The sequence below is a fragment of the Temnothorax nylanderi genome, unplaced genomic scaffold (genome assembly GCF_030848795.1).
Source record: "Temnothorax nylanderi isolate EJ_2023f unplaced genomic scaffold, tnyl_v1.0 TNYL_tig0018_pilon, whole genome shotgun sequence".
In the NCBI taxonomy this organism is placed as follows: Eukaryota; Metazoa; Arthropoda; class Insecta; order Hymenoptera; family Formicidae; genus Temnothorax; species Temnothorax nylanderi.
Window position 1 is genome coordinate 1,455,110 of NW_027249080.1, and position 25,552 is coordinate 1,480,661.

Below are 25,552 nucleotides of genomic sequence, written 5' to 3' on the forward strand. Positions count from 1 at the left end.
TCGACGCGCGTTTCTTACTCGGAAGTGAAGAGGATGGGGGAGGAAACGAGGCAAAGAGAAGAAAGAGAAAGGATAGAGCAGAAATATCGTAAAGGATATACGGGATCCTGGTCCCTGTCGACCGACCTTCCTCGTTATTTGCGGCTTAGGACGGCTGCGGAGCAAACATAGTCGTCGCGACCATCCTCCGATATTTGCCACCGCGATTATCCCGCTTTCTCTCGCAAGATCGTGGATACTCGCCGTGACGACCTCCCTCGACCTCCGAACCGAGAACTCGATCGCCCATCGACGGAACATGGGTATCAGACAAATTGAAAAGTTTCGAATCTCTCGAGTCTCAAAATCTTGATCTCTTCTCTCGCGAGAGTTCAAATCGACTACGGGATATTATCCATTGATCGAGATTATACCACGGAAATGAAGTTCCTCTCGGTTTAGGATAATTTCCAACTCAGGCGATGTCGATCGCCCTTCGAGAGTCACGATCGACATCGAAGAATGAGGGTGCTTCGCGATAAGGAGATTTGCTAGAACGAGAGAGAAAGAGAAAGAAAGAAAAGGAGAAATAATGCCCTGTTTTCATAAACTTTAATTAAAATTAATCGTGGTTCAACTGATATTAGGCTGCCGCTATCCAGAAATGGAACTAAAAAAAAAACAGAAAGAATTGTTTAATTGTTAGCTAAGTTCAATTAATATTTTTGAGAAATCAATCTACGACATTCTACGACAAAACAACGTTTTGAGAACGATTCTCATTTCGCGGCAGTCTTAGTTCCGTTCACGTGTTTTAGTGCTTCCACGCTTGCTTTGTGCTTTCTGTCTCACGCACAAAAAAAAATTCGATTTCGCGGTATGGTGCGGTGGGATGACAAATTGAATTTTTCTCAGTCGTCCTCTACCAACCCCGGAGGGGCCTAGTTCGTTCCTCACGAAGGGTTTTATTTATTAAAAAAAGGCCGAGCCTCGTGCTAAGGCGCGCGCATCTCACTGTCGAGGCTGACACTCGATTTCAGGAGCGAACCGCGAGTGCGATAAATTGACCGAGTAAACAATACAAAAGCTCCTTACGGTTTTCCCGTCGCCATCCCTCGGGTCTGAGAGAAAGTGATGAGAATTAACTAATTACTGTGTTAAATATAGGTAAACTTGTACTTTTTAATGCATTGTCATCAATAAAGAGCGAATTTCTCACAAGACGCGAATGTGCGCCAAGGAGATTATAAGTAGTTACGAATCGTATTGGTCTGACCGTGACCGCCTTTTTTCACTGCTTAAAATTCTGCCGTCGACCGGTCGTAGGTTTCTTAACCAAGTTTGATAACGTGGGAGGATTAAGTAGCTATGGTTAAGTAGCTATCAAGAAATAACGAGGTTTAATTAATATCTTCTTTCCATCACGTTTCTTTTAGATATTAAGTGTTTATTGAAACTTAAGTGATATCGGATGCATCGGATGCATAGTAGGTAAGAACTTTCTTCGAATTTTCGGAAAAATATTTTTTGCATAAATTTAAGTTATTCGTGATAAAGTATTCAAGATTCTCATTCTTTTCAGTGCCAATTTCAACAAATAAGAATTGAACTGAATAAGAATTTTTTTCTATCGAGTTCCGATTGTTTTGCAGATCGAGGAAAAGTCGTACTTCTACTTTCAAGGTTTCCTCAATAATAAGTGCACTCCTTTTTAATAGCAACTATGCTATGAAATTAAGAAAAAATAAGTATTCAGGCATCGCTTCGAATACACCTCACTCCTAACTTTACAGCGCCGAGAACTTTTGTTAGCCGCTTCTTGTGTCTTGGCAAACTGCACGAGTTAAACAGTTACGAATTGCTTACACTCGACGGTACTACCCGTATTTCTCCCACGTCCCAAATCCCGTCGCTGATTTGTAACGTCCTTTATTGCGAATGGATTTCGGGGAACAATAAAATCTCAAACTGTTACGCTCTCCACTGGGTGAAACTAATTTTTCTATCATTTAGAACCCCGCCATGATTTCTCTTTAAAGCCGCACGCTCCAGAAAGCTATAAAAAAATTGGGTAGTTAAAGATTAAAGTTCATATGCCGCCAATACTTTTCGTTATTTCATACTTTTCACTTTATTATTAAATTTTTAAAAACAATTGTATTTAATAACAATCATAAAATATTACAATTGCAATTATTGTTATTAATTAGAAATTATTGTATTATATATATATATATATATATATATATATATATAATACTAATTATAAAAATAAAAAACTTTAATTTTTTTTATTGCCATTTATAGTATCTTCTTTATACGTATATCATAGAAATTTTTAATTTAACATACTTAAAATTGTCGGTGATTTCAAGATGCAGAAATACTTCATAATTTCTTATTAAAAAATCTCACTCTTTTCCCAGAGCAGTTCTTTAATTTTCAAACAAATAAAGAGGCATGAGCTGCTCCATCGGGTAGATTTAATTCGCATTCTTCTTGCCGAGAACTTGCCACTGATTTGCGACCCTTTTTCGACCGCAGCGTACATTCCGAAAAGCTATGAAAACTTAGAAATTACAGACCTCTTCGAGTGAACCTAACGCATATACATATATTCTTCAGCATCCTTAGCGAGGATTCTTCTAGCGAGTTTCTACTAGAACTGCTTGAAAATTTTTACACTTGACTTTTTAGAAAATAAAGAAACGTGTTTCACAAAGTTAAAAATACAGGATCAACCAAACATGATGTTTCTATACTTGGAACTTTTACAAATTTCGAAAAGTGAGAAGAAATCTCAGAAAATAAATAGTCAGGTAATTCGTAGCAGGCTTAATTTATGTTTCATATTTTTCTCTTTCTTTTTCAACTGTAATTTATTTAAAAAAATGAACAATCATAAAGATTGATATTCATGTAGATATAATCCATCGCTTTTGCTCTTATTTTCGTCATTTTGCATACCGAAATTTCGAGGACTAATTATTAGAAAGATTCTTCTAGATCCTTTATCCCTTCTCTTAATTAATTTTTCAATGTCCAGCAATCTTTCAGGCAATTCTCTAAGGGAACATTTTCTCTTTTTCGACCCCTTGTAACTACATTGCTTACCAGGCAGCTTTCGAGGCCTTGTTGCGCAGTAGCGTCGAAAGTTGGTTTCCCTTCGAGGAGACGATCATCCAAGAATGGGTTCTGTTACACGCTTTGTTTGTTCCTTCCCTAAAAACGTCGGTTCGGCCCGGCGACCGTTTAATTTTCCTTCGACGCTTCACGCGATGTCGGCAATTTCCGAAAGGGTCGTTAACACGGATCGTCAATCCTCCTTTGTGCTCGTCGCCAATAGAAAGGGGTTACCATCTTCTTATCGCAAGCAACTAACGCGACACCCTTTCGGATCTATCAAAGAAGACAGATATGAGGACGCATACGGGATTCCAACAGAAATAGCAGACTTGGCAATTTTCGAAGGTTCAAATCATCGTGGTATTTTCTATCTCCCTTTCTCTCTTTTCTCTTTTTCCTTATATATATCTCTCTCTCTCTTTCTCTCTCTCTCTCTCTCTCTCTCTCTCTCTCTCTCTCTCTTTCGCTTCGATATCGAAAGAACGACAGGAGGAAAGAGGGCAGGGCGACTAATTGGAAAGCCGACGCGGGGATTAAAGATTTCCCGGACCCGCCCTTTTCTCTCGCAGCGGCGGTGGCGCTTAACTGAAATTACGTCAACTGGCGAGTGCGGTTGCACATTATCGACCGACGTAATTGGGTATTCGTTAGAAATAAATGGCCGTTAATGCAATTTTCGGCAGGTATATACATATATATATATATATATATATATATATATCTGTGTCCTCTCTTTTTCCCTCTTCCTCTCTTTCTCTCACACTCTCGCTAATAATGCACCGATCCAAGTTACGTTAACTAAAACGATGAAAACATTACAAACTCAATAGCGCACATGGTCTTCCCTTTTCCGCTGTAATGACCGGGTGATTTAATCATTTACTGCACCGGCGAGAGTCACCAAGATGCTAACACGCTAACGGAGGGAAAATCCGCTGCAAATCATCGTCGCGAAAATCGAGCACAACGTCGTTGCTGCGGTATACTCGCCGTCTCGTCGTTATGTCGCAGCATCGTTAACACTGAAGACAGTCTTGTGATAAATTTCCGGCACATAGCGAAATAAATTGCATCGTGGATCATCAGGTAGGTTCCTCTCCCTTTTGAACTTCATTTCGTAAAATTACGAGACTTGCAATAGAGGTGAGAAGAAGGTGTTATATAATATACATTATATAATAAATCTCAAGATATACGCATCCGATAAAATTAAAGTCGTATAGAAACAAGAATACTCACACGTTTATGCGTTCATTGTGATAAGCAGAATTTTAATTATATGAACCAAAAGCTCAAAATTTTAACTTTTTTTTTTAATAATCGAAATAATCGTATTTCTATGTTTTAAATTCCAATTTTATCTCATAGCCATATAACAAGCAAAATAATTGATTATCTTAACATGAGCGCAAACTTGCTACTCATTGTCTAATATTACAAGTCTTATGATTTCGCGAAATACGGTACCACGTAAAAATTTTCTATCACGTCTCCATGTACAATTTTATGGTGGTTGATTCGATTGTTGCCATAGTATACCAGCAAACCGACAATACTTTCGGAGCGACCTCATGCTATAATGGCGGTCGTGTAATTATCTGCGATGCATACTGCATTTAATGTTGTTTGGATGTCAATGCCGCGAATAGAGGGGCAACGGGATTCGTAATTGTTGTTTACAACGCACCGCCGCGCGTCATTGTGCTATGATGACAGCGTCCTGATGTATAGTGAACGCTGCGCGCGCTGATGGGAACTGACGAATTTTATTAGTGATGCGGAAGAGAAATTGATCAAATTGTCAATTGTCACATGTAGCTTATCCGGCGTGTGCAGTTACACAAAAAAAAACTGTTCGTTCCATATTTCGTGGTACAGTTAAATGCTGAACAACATTACGGCAATCCAAAATACAGATATTTTTTATTAAATAATTTGACGTAATTATTACAGAATTCATAATTTTTATAATTTTTTCTATTCCTTATACAGCTATTACCTCCATTTATGTTTTAATACACGTCGCAGTCTTGATATTTCAATGCAGAATTAATTGCAGCGCGGAATGGATTTCACCATCGCAAACAGCGATCGGCTTAAATCCGGTTTACGCAAATAACCCGATTCAATACACTTTGGTAAACAATGAAATGCCATACACAACTGCTATATATTTTTAGAATTATTCCGACAATCTACCGCGAATGCTTTCCCGTGTTGTTCCGCTGATGGAGAATAGAAAATTATACGATCATCCCCGGCCTTAAATCGCGCTGCGCGAAAGTTCGATTAGAGCAACTGCGGCTACACGATCTCTCAATCCCCGTGAAATTCAATATTCTAACGTCGTAGAAGTGGCCCAGTATCTTCTAATGTCAATATATATTATCTCGCAGCTGCTCGCTTATGTATAAGGGTCGCACGTATCTTTTGCACGCGGTGCGGCGGTTTTCGCGCGAAGCTGGATACGATAGTCAATATCGTCTAGGCAGATTAACGATCGAATCGTTCACACTAGATTGATATTATATTTGACTTTCTACCGATCCCGCCGCCACGTTCTGCCTCCCTGCATCACTGCGGCAGGGGATTCTGCGTGCAGTTAATAAGAGCAAAGTCAAAGAGATAAGCCAATAACTGGTGCGCGATCTCGTTAAATCTAAAACTTTACGCCCATATTTCAACGCTGTTCTTTATTAACTTTGCATGCGCAGAAAAAATTTACAGCGATACGTATTCTTGAATGTATTAAACAAATTACAAGATTTGCAACATCAGTTATGAAAAATGTTATTTTTTGGGGCACGACGTATAAAATATGTAAGTGTAACTATTACAATGTATGTCTGATATATGTATTTCTTTCATTATACACTTGTATATATCGTTATAAAAAGATAATGGAACGCGGTTCGACTTTTACATACGTATAACGCTATTACAGCCTGTAATAAATGATAGACACGGACGACGTCAACGTCGAAAAACATTTTTGACACGCGCTGCGAAAAGCGCGCAGCAAATTTTTGGGGACGCGGAAAATAAACTGCCTGAACCTTTTTCACGCTTTGAAATCCAGTTTTTCCGCATGCAACGCGGTACAAATGTATCTCGGTTGAAGTATCTCCCGTGACGTAGAGGTGCAAAGCTTATCCGTTCCGGGCAGCTTTTGGTATTAATCTGACTGGGCATAAATCTCTCGCTAATCCACGTAACGTTGTAACCCCGGCTAGCGCTACATTGACGCTGCTGTTGTTACCGTAGCGAGAAATACGGAACTTGTTGAATACACGTATTCGAGAAGTCCGCTGTTACAGAAAAGTAGTTGAAAGTACTCGCGATTACCCATCTGCTTTTACAGCCGATCGATCGACCCTAAGTGCTTCCTTTAAAAAGAGAAATCGAGCAATTCGCGGATCGCGCGAGTGGTACGACTAATTTAAATTTTAACCGGCCAGATTCCCGGGAGAGAAATAATTGCATCAATCCTCTTTAACAACTCAAAGACTGCTTTGCAGATTATCTGTCTTATATTGAAGAAAAAAATCTCCGTTTCGTGTTCTACGAAAATAATCTTTCTCGTAAGAAAAAAAATTATTCGATCGTTCACAATTTATCAGTTATCTTTTGACTTGTCGTTTATAAGAACCATGATGACAAGGCATAAATAATCTCACCGTATATCCGGTCTTCGTTGCTACGATGTGGCTATTTTTAACCAGACCTTTGCATTTTTTTCCGACCTTAAATCGCTCTGCATAAGGTGTGGAATAATTCAGACGCGACGGCTTTTTGCATTTGCAGGGGCAGTCGGTTTTCACGAGGGAACGAGGTCGGACGGAAGCACCGGAATTTTTCCGGAAATTTTACCGCGACGATCTCCGTCGTACGTGACGATTGAATTTGCACTCACGGTCGTCGGAAGCAGTCGCACAGCGTTTGCAGACTAAACCGAGCAATCTAAAATTATAGGAGCACCTGGACTGCGATGTTACGTACGAGACAGACAGAGAGGAATATTTTATCTTCAGCCGCGCGCGTCATCATTAATTTTCTTTCTACAAGGGTCACCGAGGAACACTTTAACTCCTGTTGAAAATACAAAGCCGGACATTGTGTCATTATCACGTGCGTCAACTAGTCACCGCAACGGCATCGTGATGTAATCTTTATCTTAATCCTAATAAGTTAATACTCGCCGTTGATTGACGTTTATTTCGGGGATCGATGTAACCGACTCGTGCGTTAATTATCGAGGCTTCGCCCTACGTTTCGCTTCACGGAAATAATCGGCGACAGCTCGTTTCCGGTTTCGAGCGGAGAAGGGTAAGGGGACGGTCGGCTGGACCGAGAAGCGCATCTCGTAACTTAATTAGCGAGAGAAGTTGAGGTCTTTTTCCATCCGTTTCGATCATTTACCGGATACAGGCGATTGTACAAAGTGAGGCGTTCCGGCTGTAAATTGAATCTTTCGTATCCCGATTTCATTTCTATTTCTTAACAGGATAATTCGAGCTTCTTGCGTGGGGTATAAAATACTATTAGCCTAAGTATTCTTTACTGTCTTTCTATCTCTCTCTATGCCTCTTTTTTTAATTCTGTTGCTATCATAATTTATAAAAATTTACATAAAAACTTTGAAGAGAAGCACTGTTTTAAATTAATGTTATTTAATAAAGCTAAATAAAGCTTACTCTTTTTCATATTTCCGTTACATCACATTTCGCTTGCCCATACTCCTGTGCCTATCCTTCTATAAATAATATTCTCATGTCCCACATTATTATGCTCTTCGACTTTCATCCCAGACTATAAATCTTTTAAGAGGAACTGCACGTGAGAGACACTCATGAATTAATTATTTTTTCACATTCAGTAACGCGAATTTATATTTCACTGCCGTACAGATCGAATAATATCCTTTTTTCAGTTTACAAATCCAGCATTTCTAAACAGAAAAGACACTTCACCTGTCTCGTTTCACCTACTTGTACATTCTAACCTGGGATCCTCGAAACCCTCGGGTCACACTCGAACGGTCTGTGTGACAACACCGACTCGATCCAATTGAATATAACCGAATAGGGAACGCGTCACAGAGTAGCGACGGGAGAGATGTTTTCTCTGACGCTGGAGAGACGCCGCTCGTGCTGCGTCCTCTATTTCGTGTAAAGCGATGTAAAGTATATACCACCGCTTCAAGTAGTGTGAGATTTTTAATCTTGGGAAGAGCTCCGTCCTTCCGGACGGGACACCGGCGGAGAATACTGCGAAACTTTATCAACCGTAGCTTCGGAGATGGGCCGTCGCCATTACTTACAATTCTCTGTTATTAATCGCTACGTCGACGGTGCATTATAATACGTTGAGCTGCTATTTAATTTGGCGAACGTTTAACCGATAATTTTTAACCGATAATTACGAGACATCTGTTTCTCGTGGATATCGGTCCCTATGCAAAGCTCACGCCGTATTTCAATAAACGACGATTGCAAACTTTTCATTAATATTAAAATAAATAAATCCAGCACGAAGGCACCCTTCATATTTATGCGGCAATATATATCTTGGCGTAAATTAATTTAAAAAATACGAATTATACGTGCCCGCAGTGGATAAAGAATGTATTAATAAATTCGCGATATCTTTGCGAAGATTTAAAAAGATTTTCTACGTTTTCAGAAGTTTCTTGCCTCAAAGGAGAAAATGTAATGTAATGTAATATTATTTTCATGAGAAAAAGAAAGAGAGAGATAACTAATTATTAATTTATGTTTGAAAACGCGTTACTTAAATTTTTTAAAGATACCAACAGCTTTATGCATTGCAAAACGTTCAAATAATGAGAAATAATTATTATCTTTTAACATTGAATTATAGATACGGATAGCACATCAGAACTGAAAATAAACCTAAATTTTTAAGCGACATTGTGCATTTAAAAGTGAATTTAAAAAATACTCATCCAAGAGCTTCTATCAACCGATCATAATTCTTTTATTGCCTGCAGAATAAAACTGATTTTATTCCAAGGAGAACGTATAAAACGTTCCGCTGTATTATGCAAATGTGCCACTTAATCCATTTGTTAGAATATTAACGTGCTTCCTCGACTAGACGCAGTCGGGATTCTAAACGTGAGAGAATATACCACGCACCCACAGTGCACAGTGCGGCATCCATATCCCCTTATATATTTAAGATTGCCATACTACCTTTATATGTCTCCTCCACAAATCATATGGCGATGAATTTTGCGCGCGCCCGACACTTCCGCCAATAAAAGTGGCAAAAAATACAAGCGGAAAAACGCACAGCGACGATAACGACGACAACGACGACACGCGAATGCCACCCAGGACATATACCGGAGATATACCTTAACGTACTCTTCCGACTTCCGCGAATTCGCAGTTAGATTTTCCAGCGTGTCGCGCAAAAATCATTCGAGCTCCGCGTAAAACTTTATCCCGTGATCTCATTTTGCATCGATCACATTTTCATGTTTTTACGCGGATGTATTTTCCCATAGGCGTGCATTGTTCAATTCGCTTCAATTCGCTCGCGGGCACGCAGCGAGACAACCGCAGGTGGGACGTATCAGAATTAAAAAAACCAGACAGCTCTCTCAATCTATATCAGACAGCTTTCTCATAAATGTGTGATTTTTAACGTAATACAATTTTAACGTAATTAAATATGGAAAGAAAAATAGAAAAAATATTGTACAATAATAAACAGTGAAATATTCCTATATATAAACTTATTCTAATAAAATTATTAAATTTTAGTTGAATAAATAATGTAATAATGTGAGAAGTATAAATAATGTCTATTAAAACCATGATTTTGTCGAAATGTGAGAAATATTTATAAATCATTTCGCTCTGCACGTCTTTCTTTCTTGTACATTTATTGTACAGGTCTAATTAGATTCCGGGCACAGTATATAATTTGTAAAGTTCATTTGATAGCTTGTAGGAATTAAGTACGTAATAATCTCTGACCGTGTAATGAAAAACTGTACGTGAGTAACGTGAGAGAGTGTGCTGCCAGTTACGAGGAATTTTAATTAGCGTATAGGAAAAATTTGAATTAGCTACAACGCGCGATGCGAATTATGGGCGATAATTTCTCGCTTGCGATCTCGCCATTTTTGTCGCAGTCGAGTATAGCGTGTATATCTCGTTATGGATGCGGCTTGTAAAATTCACGGAAAAAAACCCGCCGAGATTGCGCACCAAGATCGTTAATTGATAAAACTAATCACGCCGCTCGCGCGCAACCGCGGTGCAACAATTGGACGGTTTTTTTCCCCCAGTAGAGATTTAACGCGGTTTTTTTGTCAATTTTGAGTTAAGAGTGGATCATGAGCGCGCGCATGTAAAGCCGTTTTGATGTAAAATGGAACTCGAAATGGACTCTAACGGTGTAATCGGGCCATGGTCGTAACGTTCGTTTTGCAGAATACCGCCGCCACTGACGTCACTATACTGATGCTGTTAGCGGTATATCGGCAACACTAATTTCATTTACACTCAAAAATATTATTGAAAACTTTAAAAAGTAAAAACCGAAATGTATGATAACATGTCTTATGAGTTTCCTAAAATACATTAAGTACGATGTAAATGTTATCACACTGTTATCGCATTTTTTATATTATGAAAATTTTTTATCTCCAACCTTAAAAAAAGTCACATATGTAATTAATTTTTTAAATAGATTTTTTTACATCATCGTTTCTTTTCGCATACTTCTAAATCTGTTTGTTCTTTCACGCGGTTAATTAATTCACGTCGGAAAATTTATTTTAAAAATGTTAAGCACGAGTCTCTTCTTTTAGCTAAGAAAATTACTTACAGGCAATTCAAAGTCCTGTAACATCCCGTTTAAAAAAAGTGCCTTAAATTACGTGCGGTCTTAAGACGACACATCAATTCTTACGTTCGCACCTAGACACAGCAGATCGCGTCTGTAACGGAAGCGAGATGGGGATTTAGCAGCCTCCGTCATTAAAGTTCGAAGTTCATTAGAGGTTCTCCGGCACCGGCGGAATAACTTTCCCCTAAGTTGTTACACTGTTCTCTTCCTCTTGTGCGCGCCTCCCCCGTCTCCCCCGGAGGACTTAAAAGTCTTGTTCCCGGCTGCTCCTCTTCTGAGAGGATACCTCTCTCCCCTCGACCATATCTTCGGCGCGGGTCATGTCATTTTAATGACACGTTTCCGATTGCTTTCGCCGAGAGAAACGTCAGTGAGGAGCGTCGACCGACGAACGCGCAATGGGATTAAGGAGAGAACTGAGTTTAGCGTTCGCCTCCCTTTTTTTTTCTTTCTTCGAGGGCAATGCCACGGCAGGATGATATAACACCAGGTGTCAGCTGGCGGTCTCTGTCTCTGTTTGAGAAGGATATAGAAATTCGCCTTTGAAAACTAATAAAGCCTAATCTAGATTTATAGAAGGTGCGATTGAGAACAGAGCACCGCGATGCATGTGGCTCGGTTTTGAAATTTGGATGAAATTGTGTCATACGGAGAAAAGTATAACAATGCATTTGCAACATACACGCGTATGCACTCGTCAGTATGTTGCAACACACAGTTGCATGCCAGCTGTACATTATCCGTCACGACCGATGCATTCACACAACACGCGCAATTGACAGATTTTAGAATTTCCGTAAACCGGATATAATTCCGAGCGCGATATTTTTTTCAGTGGCCGTAGTTTTAACGTCGACACATCGCATTTGTTAACTGGGACACTACACGATTTTACCAGATTATAAGATATAAAAATTTATCATAAAATATACATAAATCTATAAAAATCCACGATGAAATACATGATATCTCGGAAAGTGCTGTTTATTGAGTTGGTAATAAATAAAATATATATCGTACTTCCATAAATAATAATTAAAATAATTTTGTTGTATGTTTCTTGTAAGAAATAAAGTTTTATACAGAATAAAATGTATATTTAAATAAGAAATATCGTTAAAAAAATTTATAAGATTCTTAATGCACGTAATATTAGAAACCAATAGAAACCACCGTTGTGCCACCTCATCGCTACCTTATTATTACGACATATGTAAATTACCATTAAACGAACGTTTGAATTTCTGAAATAAAATCTATGCGAATGGACGGACGTTGACGCACATTTTAATTAACGTCACTTTGGGATGAAATAATCTACTTTTTTTTTAAATCTCTATTATCGTGCCGCGTACAGTTTCAACGGACTGATCGAAAGCCCCGTGGATTTTCAGCATCATGGTTTCGGCCGCGTTTACGCGACGCGTCCGAATGTATTCATCGATCATATGCGAGAGAGTTAAATGCACCGGTGTGTCGTTCGCGCAATTTGACAAGGCAGCGCTTTCGGAAAATCGATTTGCCGGTAACATGTGGGTCGATGTCACCTGCAACGTGATGCCACATTGGCCATCATAGACAATTTATTATCGACCTTCCGGCAAAAACTTTTTGCCGATATGGACATTACTGCGTTCATTGCATCTTTCATCTAAACGAGATTCTTTCGAAGTGTAGATTACGACGACTGTGTCGTTCCATATTCTCGTTGAAGCGACCGACGCGAAACCGAACTGGCTCGGTTTAGATATCGCTACTAGGCGAAACGAAAGAAACTTACATCCTCGACAATGTACACCGGCAAAATTGTGTCGCGTTTCGCAGGACTGCACTTTTTAGCGAGATCGTCGGGGCGCGACGTATGTCGAAGCAAATTTATGGGTCAATTCGCTGGAGCCATTAATTTTGCATCTCAAAATGACATACAGGATTTCTGTTTGTAACATAAATGTAATTTGCTCAATGGAAGAATTATTTGAATTGTGCAATTGCAACGTTCGTTTACCTTATTTGTGACAAATGAGCGAGTATTATTAACTTTAATAGATTTACTGTTAAGATTTATAAAAAGAAAATTAATTCTCCACTAGCCAGATACAATTTTTAAATAAATAAATATATTACATTTACCACGATTCGATTGACATTATATACATTACGCATCTTATCTCCTTTTTGTAACTGTTCATCAAGAGACATTTATCAAAATAAACTTCTTGCAGCTTATCTTTCACGCGCGTTACAAATATCCTACATGATTAATCGGTTCTCTAATAGCGACTTATTTTTACGTCAAAACAACACCCGTCTTAACTCGAACCATTAATTTTGCGGTCACGTGTTTTAATAATCGTAGATTTTTTAAATTATTTTTCAGCACAATCCTCCCGCATTGTATTTTTATCCTCTTATTGTAAATTCTAATGTCATTTATTAAAGGGAACGGAGGACGCACGTTGAAGTGTGTTAATCTAACGTGTCTTCGTAGCTCTCTCGTATACCTACGTAGATAACAATTTCATTTGTATTCTACGGATCTCTCGGTAGAACATCCCGCTTCGAACGCGACAGCCCGAGGAAGCTTTATCTTTTATCCCAAGTTTGCAGCGGATCATTTTTATTTCCTTTTTAAAAGTAACCAATATAGATAGTTTATTGACCTGTCGTTAGGTGACAGAGACAGATATTTTCCGGTGATAAGCTTTGGAGATTGTTACACACACACACACACACACACACACACACACACACACAGATGTGCATAACATATTCTCATATTGTAAAGTCACCATTGATCGGCAGAAATATGACGAATACGATGTTACCTGTCGCAATTCTTTAACTTGTATTTTATATTTCACGCACGATAAAGAAAAGCATAAATGTCGCAATATTGAAAATTTTATATAATGTGTCGCGTGTTATATTTAAAGAATTTATATAAATTCCTCTCTGTGCGCGCATAAATTTTTAAATTGCATTTTGAAGGTTTCACTAGCTAATTAAAACCTCTGCTACGTAACACGTGGCCTGAAAATATTCTAATATTAATAAACTCTGGTATGTGCATTTATTGGCGACAAAATAAAATAATTATTGCAATAAAAAAGTTCTTATAATGGAAAGGTTACATTACTGTTGTAACGTTCTATCACACACAAAATTTCATCGAAACAGTCTCGAATACAACAAATTTCGATGAAATTTTGTGTGTATTCTACAATTCTACATTGAAATCATATTTGTTTTAATAAATTATTTACTGTAATATCAATGTTTTACAGTATTACATTGTTCTTATTCTATGCACGCACGTAGGTGACTTGCAGTAGCCTGTCGGTACAAGCAGCAAGGCAACATTCTCTCCGAATGGCTTATAGGAAAGACCGCTTTGCAGATTATTAAAAGCTACCGTCAACTCAGATTCCGTGTGACAGATAGGAAATGCCTATAGCCGTTAGCGTTCTCCATTTATCAAAAATCGTACACGCTACGTCAATCTCGGAAATTGAGGCATCCGTCAGTGCACGTATTTTCCATGGAATACTTTAAAATGTTTACAACACATCGTTTGCATATATCTCATTTTATGCGTTCACAACGCACTTTATAAGGTATAAAGTATAAAAATAACTATATCCGATCTATTCAAATCTGACGTGAATATCGACTTTGATTACCATGAGAACGGTAAGAATGTAGCGTAATGCAATATATTTCAATAAATACAATATTTGTACCAATCCAATAAAAATATCTGATATCCGATATCCTTTTAAAACTTAGAATATCCAGCTTTTCTTTCAGTTTCATAAAATTAGAAAGCCTTCTTTGTAATAAAATCAAATTCTTTCAATGTCTATAGAAAAAAATCGCGGTATCAAGATTTATTAGGATATTCGATATAACAATGTATCATGACACAGCGTATCGCGTTTTATCGAAAACACAAAGTTCGACTTTCCCGTTGACAATATATCGGAGAAGGGATAGTAAACTCTTCGCGATTTATAACGCTCATTCAGGTAGAGTTAGGAAAAGCCCTACCCTGAGGAAAGTTTAGATAGTTAGCCCAGTAGAGGCGATCTGCAACATCTGGCTACTGTATAACTTGGGGATGGTCATGGCATTGTAAATATGGATATTGCAAACACAATTATCCCATTTGCTTCTGTGATAAACGGTATTTCTCTCGCATAGACCATACTTATGCGATCGTTTATTCACTATTGTTATTGTTGCAAATAATTGCACGAGTAATTCTAACATATCATACTCATTTATCAGTATAACGATATTAATTGTTGATGTTTATTATAATTACAGTTCCATGGAAAGATGATTTGTGTAATTTCCCTTTGAAATAAATGGAGATTATTATTACGAGCACATATGTATTATTTTCCAATCTAGTCGCGGCTTTTCCGAGTTTAATTATTCCCCACTTCCCGTTTCGCAAATTGTATCGGACCGATACGGGATATTGTACGCATAATTTGCACTTATCGCCGGTAAACGTTTCGCTCTGTGCCGTTTTACCATTTTCTAAAGTAGTAATAAGTCGCTTAAAAATACTTCTGCAAGGAGATAACACCCGAGAGACCAGACAGACCGGATGAAAAACGATTAGCGGAAGAAGCGCCGTGCTATCGCTTATATAAAGCCGGTATGAATAACGACTTTCGCCACGTTTAATGTATTACTGATCACGAACCGTGTTTTATAGGTTCGATAACGTCGACGATACGACGACAAAAATTTGGCACTTTCAAACCCTTGTTTGCACCTTCTTTATTATTCTTTGTTATCGCGATCAACAGTTGTATCATTTCATCAATTATTGGAACATGTTTATGCATTAGATTATAATAATTATGAGAATAGTGACAGCGATAAATTAATTATTTATGTAATTTAGGATATATGCGAGAAGAATCCCTCTCTACATAATAAACACGTATTATATAGATCAGACAATTAAAATAATTAAATATAAATTTAATATCGAAAGATGTAATATATTAATTAAAACAGATTTAATCTTTTTTGTGACACAAACGTAACAAAGCGTTTAATTTTCTGTCATTTATTTAGCAACGATATTTATTGCTGCCGTGCTTGTTCGTATGTGCAATATAATCTTTTCATAAAGTTAATAAAGTTTATAAAAACAAAAATAGGAAATGCAAATATCGGGTAATAACTGAATATTGATTCCGACGATATATTTTAACGTTTTAATGACGTAGGTATCAATAACAACCCGAGTATTTTTGGATTATGACGTATCGTTCCGGTCAGTTCACATTACAATCATATTATTCCTTCCAATAAATTACTAATACAATAAATTATTATACTGTAACGTGCGAGTCGCGTGCATAGATTTTTGCATTTTGTGATTATCTCACCTGTCAATCTGGCAATTAATAAAAAAACGCATCAGCGAGTATCACGTTAAATTATCGCGAATCGACAAATATCTTTATCATATTGAGCTTTTACTATTCTTCGGAAGGTATTATTGATTCGTCACCCAATCGTGGGCAAGGACTCGTGCAGACCTTCGTTTAATTTTTTTTTTCAATAAGCACATTTTTAGATGTATTCTCTTTTAGAAAGAAACTTAAACGTGATGAGACGTTAGACGTGAGATGTCAAAATGTAGTGACATTGAAGTCGTCGTATGAAGAAGATTAATGTAAATTGTTTCAAACTTGGAACAAAATATACGTCATTAGTCGATAGTCCGTATCTCGCAACTAGTACATGGCAGTTTTACATCGTATCACACCGGCGAGCATTATCCGATTGTTATAATGTCACTACATCACGGCGAAATGTATTCGCGCGCCTCAACTTATGTAAAAGTACACCTTGCCCTACTTTGATAGATACGCGGTCATGCCATAATAATCTCCATTTTGTGCCTTATCGCGCGTACGCTTGCAATACACGAGGGGACTTTTTTTTACAAAAATGACTTCATCCTGAAATTACGTCATCGTTACCCTCCGTCACCGACGCGTCATGGCGAAAAATCTGACGTTTCCTAACTTTCCGCACAATTTAAAGCAATTTGTTTATCGAAAACGATCAACTCTTCCGTTACGATAGAAAAAAATCTCTTTCCCTCGATACGCACTCTGCGAAACGAATCTCGTCGTCACCGCAAAGAACAATTACGCTCGAAAAAGTTGGCGTACGCGGCACGTTGGCACGAAGGGTGGTACCAATTTATCTTTATGAGGTACCGCAGATACAGCACTGAAACGTCTTGCAAATTAGATCGCTGATATCGTCATGGCCACGAGAACCCGTTCTCTCGTCTATCTATCTGTCTGTCTGTCTCTCGTTTCGTCCGCGTCGTACCCGCCGTGCCGTACGAATAATAACGAATCCAATGAAGCGAAATCTCGGAGCGACGCTACGTGCGCTCGCAGCCGCCGAGAAATATCCGCCGCCTGTAGAAAATCTCTTTTTACCTGCTGCTTTTCTTGGTAGGAAGATTCCGCTCGGAAAATTGCGACCCCTCCTCTCTTCACGCACACGGGAAAAGACCCTTCCTTCTTATTTCCTTATCCCTCCCGTGTATCGCGTATACGTGATATCGTATCGAGCATGCCATATGCCTCCCCGTACATTATCCCATTCATTCAAACAAGTGTATAAGTCGAAAATTGCATGCGTGACTACTTTCTTTTTCTCTCTCTTTCTCTCTTTCGCTCTCTCTATTCATATCGGATTCAATTCGTTCGCGAAATGGTTTCGCTGATCTACCGACAACATTGCAATAAATGCGACGATTCGAGAGAAATTCAAATGTAACACAAGATATTTCATAGTAAATGAAAACGTTTTATTTTTTAATATTAAGGAATTGATAAAAATATTCGGGTTATATATCTTAGATTATATCACTGATGTATCTCGAAATCGTAATATTTCGTCGACTATCTGTTTTTAATCGAACAAGTCTAATATATAATATAATTTATAGTTATGAGAGAAAAAATTGGTCGTATTTACTTTATAATATATTCCTATCTCCTCTATATGTATATTAGATTATATTTAATACATTGTTTTAAAATGTAATAAAATTTCCATTTATTTATGTAATAAAATAATCATATCGCAGATAAAAATGCAGAGAAAATCATCATAATTTTAAAAAAGTATTACAATTGAGAAAGAGAGAGAGGAAGAGAATTAATCATTTTCCAAATGAATCTTTCTTCTGTGATACCTATTCTATTATTTTAAAGATTTTGGAAGCCAAATTAAAAATATTTGCAATATAAAACGTTCAGTATAATCATTTCAGATTCGCTTTATCTGGTCAGAGAATAGTGATGTACAAATCGACCTCCGATCTGCTTTTCATATAACGGAAATATGATATTTTTACAATGCTTCTAGAATAATAGCTTCAACACATGGTCGATAGAATTACAATATAGTTTCAATAGAACTGACAGAAGAGCAAATGAGAAATGTAAAGTTTATTTTTAACACAAGCAATTTCCGCGTTAAAGTGTATAAAGTTGTTTCTTGTTATGTATTTTAAATTATTTTCCGCTTTAATTATTCCTATATATAAAAATGATTTTTTACAGGTAAATGTATATTATGTTCTTAAATAAAAGTACAATCCGCAGTACTTCGTATTTCTTAGACAACATAAGAGTAATAAAAATATAATCATCAATATGTTTTTATCTTGTTAATATATTATTAATATTGTCAATTTTGATCAAGAGCAATTAATTCCTCGTATAAGAACTGAAATGATTAACTCTTGATTTCTCACAGAAAAGCAGCAGGTGGTTCCTGGATGCTTGAAAGAAAAAAAGTAGTAGATAACTTCGGATCTTTAGTAAAGAAATGGTAAATGGATTTATTCGCTTTTTTCTCGCACAAATAACTGGAGTTAGAGAAGTATATAGTTGGATTTGGAGATTTAGCGAAAGGGGTACAGAATAGGATTTAGAACTTTCTAAAGGATAAAGCGACTTAGATAACGATTTTTGGTAGAAGTTAGAACACGTTTGATACGGTTCTGAATAATATACTTATAAGAAAGTTAAGCCGATTAAAGGCAAATCAGCCTTGTAAATTATGCTAAATCAGTATCAATCCTAGTTTTTATTTTAATTTGCAATCAAGAGCTTGTAAATATTCATTCACAAAGCGCGTCATTGTCTACTTTGTGTTTTATTTAAATGTAAATTCTTAAATACGTGTAGAAATCCATGCACTCTTATTTTTGCAAAATATTTATGAATAGAATTGAATGCAATAGCGCGCCATGTGCATCGACTTTTGATTGTTGCTATCTTCTTTGTGCGGGGCATACTTTTTCGTCATGCATCCCTTTGATGTGGCTTTTACACCTTCACATCAGGTAAAATTCGCTGAGTGCCGGTTCTGTGGATCGAAATAGGTAATAATCCCTTGATACTTGGGATACGCCGAGCCAGGAACGACTTTAGCCAGCGTCGCATTGCCTCATTCGCCTCTTAAAAGCGGCACTCAACGGAATTCATCTTGGTATTAACGGTGTGGATAGCTACGGCATGAAGATATTTGCGCTAATGAGCAAAAAGTGCCACGTTGCACATAGGGTGAATCAAAATAAATGCTGGATGTCTCTAAGATTTAATTTTAAAAAGCGACATATATTCGACGAATTGACTATGCTATTTGATTATTACATCTATATATAGAATAATTTGCATTTAGTTCTCTTTAAATAATTGTATAATAATCTTTTTTCAATAAGATAATAACAATTTTATGAGATATATTGTACACATGTTCGATATTAATAAGATTTTTCTTTTAAAACATGTCAATACATGATAAGCTTATTCTCCCAATGTACAGCAGCATAAAAATTTAATAAAAAAATTCTTGGTCTGTCGCAGAAATACTTCGAATACAAGAGTGACTGCCATTTGTAAAGCAAGCCGCGTGCAGTCAATTCAATAAATGTCGAAGAAGTCAAAGATCAATTCACATGCATTGATAGCTAGCTACGGAATGGTCGCGTTCAGACTTTATAAAGTTCACGCGAGCCGTGTAATAAGTCGAAGCCTTGAATGGGACGCTCTAGCAAATTGAAGTTATCGGATAACTCTTTTCTCGCCTTTGTCGTTCTGCATAGTACAGTAACAAAGACAGATGGGACATACTCGGAACTACGTCTGCATTTCGCAATTTTTTAACTTCTCATCCATTTGCCTTAACTTCATCTATCCGCCTTCTCATCGCGCCCCATCTACATTCACCGTCGTAGCAACGTGTTGCCGCAAATTGAAGTTGCCAAAGTAATTTTTTTTTCTCGTTCCGTGCCGGCGTTGCGGAATAGCTTGTCGGCAAAAATGATTTAAAGCCAGCTTTCCCTTTTCACCCTCATCAGCGATATCCGAACACACAGCCACATATCTTCATCGAATTAACAGGAAAACTTCATTTATATTCATAGACTTGGCGTAAGTTGATTTGCTGCGAAAATGATTGCCCAAGACCATTTCATCATTTTTCATTGACTTCTTAAAACTTAAATATATTTTCAACGTCATTTATCAGGTTATATTATAAGTATGCATCGTTAATTATTATAAAAAATTAAGCTCTTTAATATAGATTAGAATAGAAATTTCTATAAGGGAAATCTATCTTTATTCGTGAGAATAAAGATTGAAAATATATGTAGCTTTTTTTAGTGATTCTTATTTAAAAAAATAATAAAATTTTCAGAATAAGATCTTAAAGTGACCTTTCCCTCATAACTTCACACTCCGATACGGAGTGTCGTAGATTTATTCGATTGGAGAAAGATATAGATGAGTGCTAGCAAAAGTTGGACATACGTGAAAGACGAGATCGGTGACGTCTATAAAAGAATTTCAAACATCTACCGCACGAAGGTCCGCTGGCAAGTTTGATCATGCACCCTATGGTTCTTTCCTCTCACGGAAAGCGAAGTTGGATCGATGGCGATCGATGGAGGGAGAGGTGAGAGGTGGGCGATCGCAGAAATATGTGCGCAAAAAGTAGGCAAACGTTAACGCAGCCGGGGATAATCTTATTAGAGCGGCATGACGTAGCCCCGAGTTAGCCGCTTCTTTTTTACGGTGTCTCTACGTGCGTGTGCCCGCGAGGGGAGAACGCCGTATGTCTCGTGATATAACAATTAGGCGTTACGTATAAAGTAATAATTTTTTGGCGGGTACGTGACTTCCATAAAAGATCGCCCATTGTTTGACGTTGTGGATTCTTACGCTCGAGCGACACAGCGACGCGACGCCGCGACGGCGGAAAGATTGAGATTCGATAAGCTTAATTGCGCTCCACGTGTTGCAAGCTTATATTTACCGGCGACGGCGACGGTAAAGTTTGCAAGTTATAACGGTTACACGTTCGCTCACCGCGCGCTTACGTGTGCGGCATACGCATCACTCTTTCGCATTATCCGTGATCTATTTACGGAATGTTACATAGCACGCTGCATTATATTTGCCTCTACCTTGTGTCGTACCGATAATGGCGACCGATAAACTACGTTGCAAGGAAAACGCCTCGAGCTCTCGTGGCTTGTAAAGAATAGTCCAAGTTTCCCCGCGTCGCGGTCGGGTATACATAGGAGAGAGAAAAAAAAAATTTATTAGCAAAGTCGTTTTTGTCTTTACGACCGCGTCGTTTTAAAATTGCTTGCCGGCTATTGTCCCTCATTCTTCTAACATTCTAACCCATCACTGACATTTTCGCCCAATGAGGACTGATGAAGCGTCATTTACAGCCCTTTGTGTCTGATGAGCCGAGGAACTCTCGGATTTGCGCTTTGCGCGTTCCCGCAAGCGTTAACGCGATGAAATTACGACACGTCGAATCTTTGCGACCGTCCGCAAACATAAATCCTTGACTCTTTGCGCTCCAAGTGCCAATTAGGTTGCCGTTGAAAGCGATTCGTCCTGCAATAGGTCGCCTACGTATCTTATTCATCCGGGTGAGCTTCAGTGCTTCTATTTTATTAGGATACTGTCTCTACGCAATAATCAATTTATACGAGTGGTTTACTGTCGTAGGGATGGTTACTAAAATTCGTTAACGCAAATATTCATTTTTCTTGTAATACTAGCTATTAATTAATCCCTTTCATAACGCGAAAATTACTGCGAATAATGCAAATCGACTTTTATAGACATCGTGAAAAGTACATTGTGTTAAATGAGCGTTTCAGAATCTTCGTGGACAATAATTTAATCGTGATGATTATAATGTTAACGCCATAACGTCATCGTAAAAGATGTCGAAGCGTATCGTGACGTCAATATTGGAATCATCATGGTAGAATGATTTAATTTCAATTACCTTAACGCAATCGTTTTTAAATATTCATATTTCATTTGCAGAACTCTCCCGTATACATAGGTGCACGTATCAAATTTAAAGCCGTAACTCGATATGTTTTGCGGCTCCACATTGTTCGCGGAAAATCGGAAATTCCTCGGGCGAGCTTCGCCGGGGTTTACCCGGTACAGAATGCGTGTTCGATAAAATTTCATATCCACTGTGCGCCGCCGGTTTTCGTAGTCGTTTGTATCGGTCTGTCTCCCTGTGGCGGACCTGACATTACACGTAGTCCGCCCGCGAGAATCTCCCGCTCATGAAACATTTATAATGCGGAGAATAGAAGAGGAGAAGAAGCCCCGATTTTACCGTGCCGCCGCACGAGATCAACATCGCCGATTTCGGCCACTGCAAAGGATGTAAATCGCGCCTGGGCGTTCGATAGCGTGAAAAATAGAGAATCGACCGATACGATACTCTAGTCAGTTAGTCGGATGCAAAGTATCAAATTTTGAGCCTGGTATACGATCAGCGCTTTCGGATAAACGATCGCGGGACAAACTGTCGGTCGACCGCCGCTGTATCACGTGGTATTGACAAGAGTTTCCGTTGGCAATAGTATATAACGCGCGACAACGACACTGAAATATAACTCCAATAAAAATTATTAACGCTATTTCGATTTCTACGAGTACCCTTGACATAACGCGCTCTTAACAAATATAATTTAATTATCTTCACCTGCGATTGGCTTTTATTGTAAATCGATAAAATAATTGTTGTACATCGCGATTAAATCTCCTCACCCTTTAATAAAATATTTGTCACGAGAGAACCTTGATTTCAATTAAGCTTCCTTCGTCCCGCGTACTTTTCAAGTACTCGTCAGATTTCTATCGTACACATTAGTTTTTATTAATTACAATCATGTTGTGCATTTATCACGGAGACATTTTACAAAATAGATATTTCAAAGCCGCGACGGACGAAATTCTCTCTAGCCAAATTAAATATTTTCGCTCGATTGGACATTTTGTAGCGACAAGATTTCACCGCAAATGCATCAGTACGCGCGCGGCGATCTAATATTTATATAATCACATGCTCAATTAACTCGCGTGTAGCTCGACTATATAACGTTCCATCGAGAACGCGCAATGGCACCGTCGAGGACGTTGGCGTGTCGTCGGCGACTACGCGTGGAGCAAGAGAGGAAAATTCATTCGGACAAATTAATTAATTTGCATTAGTCGCGTGGTTGGACGAAAGTACGGACGGAGATTCAGCGGTTGATGGCAGTTTGCGGGCCGTCGCGTCGTGCAATTTCATTGCAATTCTCGCTGATCCGCGCGAGAGTTAGCGATAAATTAGTCTCCTCGCAGAACGTTTCGCGATCAGGCAGTAAAAGTCTTCGTCATCCCTCCATCTTTTATCGCGCGTTCTCTCACGAAGGGACTTATTACTCTATACCACCCATGTCAGATATCGATCCCCCTTCTCCGTGAAATGGCGTTATTCGTATCAGCCATATCGCAGCGGGACGCGCGAATCGAGCTCGCCAATATATCCATGCGCGCGATTTCCCGAGCGTGAACGTACCGTCATCAAACATCCGCGTGAATGGAAAATCAAATCGCTTTCTCTCCTTCTCCCTCTCCCCTCCCTACCTCCCTGACATCCCATGGTATTACCTTCTACTACCTCGCTCGTCACGTTTCCTACACGTAAGCGCGAGCTTTAGCGTCATGCCGAGCGAATTTCGATAAACACGAGCGATATTTTGCGCGGAGCGTAAATGAGAAGTCGTAGAGCCGTCACGCGCGGACGGTGATTTTAACTCTTCGCGTCCTATACCTTATTCCGTTTTGTATTTTGTAGTCACACGTTGAAAGGAGTTGCTATTTCGAAGAACGACTGTTTAAGTAAGTAGTACATTAAAGTACATTAAAAACGTTAATTTGTTTTCATTCAGCGGACCTGTGAGATAAAAGCGCGTATAAATTGCCTCTCCGTTTTTAGTATAGAAATAAATTTCCCCCAAGTTTAAAAACATTGTAATATAAATGTTTAGTTGAATTCTGCGATTAAATGTTTTAAAAGCAATTACTTAAGTAACAAGGGGGATAATCGCCGTACACCGTTATACGGTTGTTCATCAAATATACAACTGCGCTTTAATTACTATCGCGGTCTGCATTGGAGCCATCCATCGCGCGCACTGTGATCCGCACTAGCTGATTTCTTTCTCTCATAGATCACCGACGGAGATATTTCATTAGTACGTTTTAAACATATCTGACCTACATCACTACGAATTTGATATGCTAAGCTGCCACCTGCGCCATGACTCTCCATAAATCTTCACCGTACAAGCGGCCGCGAGACAAACTACGTCAGCCTCCAACGCTGCGCCGAAGATCTGCAGCCATCTTGGCAGCCGAATTCAAACATTCAAAGGACGAATTACATAACTAAGTCGGGATCTTGAAGCGACAAGCTGCAATTTAACCGCGTATCGCGCATCTCGATCGGGCTATCGTTTATCAAATATATTCTATGTAAAATCTTGTTCAGTTTGCCATGTGGTGCGAGAAAAAGCGTTTCACGAAATTGCATTGCCACTACTTTTTGCGCTCGTCATATTCTATGTACTTTTTATGCTTTATATACTTTTTACACGAAACACCACCTTGGAGAAAGATTGAACGAAACGGATCTCTCTGAAAATACTTTCGTGTCGCTTGGGAAAATACGCAGACGTCGCAATTCGTCTTTCAATGCCTCGTTCGTTTGCTCACGTCGACATATTAATTTTCCTTAAGTAAGTACGAAGTTCTATGCTCGCTTAAATTTTCGAGTAAACATTTAAATTATTAAGAAGCAAACAAATATTTCTTGCTTGATGTTGATCGTTCCGCGAATCAATTACTCCGCAACTTCGCTCGACGTCGTTAAATAATTAATCAATTAAGATCGTTTGCGTCCCCTCTCGGTAACGATATATTACATTACAGCAATTAGAGTAAATGAAGGAAATTATATTCTCAGCGCATAATTCATAAAGATTTTTCTATCTGCATCAGCACAAAAAAGTTTGAAACATTCGCAACGTGACAAAAGCATAGACCGACACAGTGTAAAGATATTGCGTTCGCCTATTCTCGTTCAATTTCGGATGCTGTTGTCTTTCAACAACCAAATGTTG

The 25,552-nt window shown here is 38.3% G+C and overlaps 1 protein-coding gene across 7 annotated transcripts in view; it reads left to right on the plus strand.

The window, feature by feature from the left end:
- 5-ht1 (serotonin receptor) overlaps nucleotides 1-25,552 on the plus strand; it is a 114,639-nt gene that overhangs the window by 1,316 nt on the left and 87,771 nt on the right. For 4 of the 7 annotated variants that reach the window (XR_011717439.1, XM_071699436.1, XM_071699434.1 and 1 more), the window contains exon 2: nucleotides 3,936-4,191. The gene's annotated coding sequence lies outside the window, so the exon portion shown is untranslated. Of the gene's footprint in view, nucleotides 1-2,266; nucleotides 3,451-3,472; nucleotides 3,789-3,935; nucleotides 4,192-25,552 lie in introns of those variants that run through there. The other 3 variants (XM_071699439.1, XM_071699438.1, XM_071699437.1) reach the window with 3 other exon arrangements.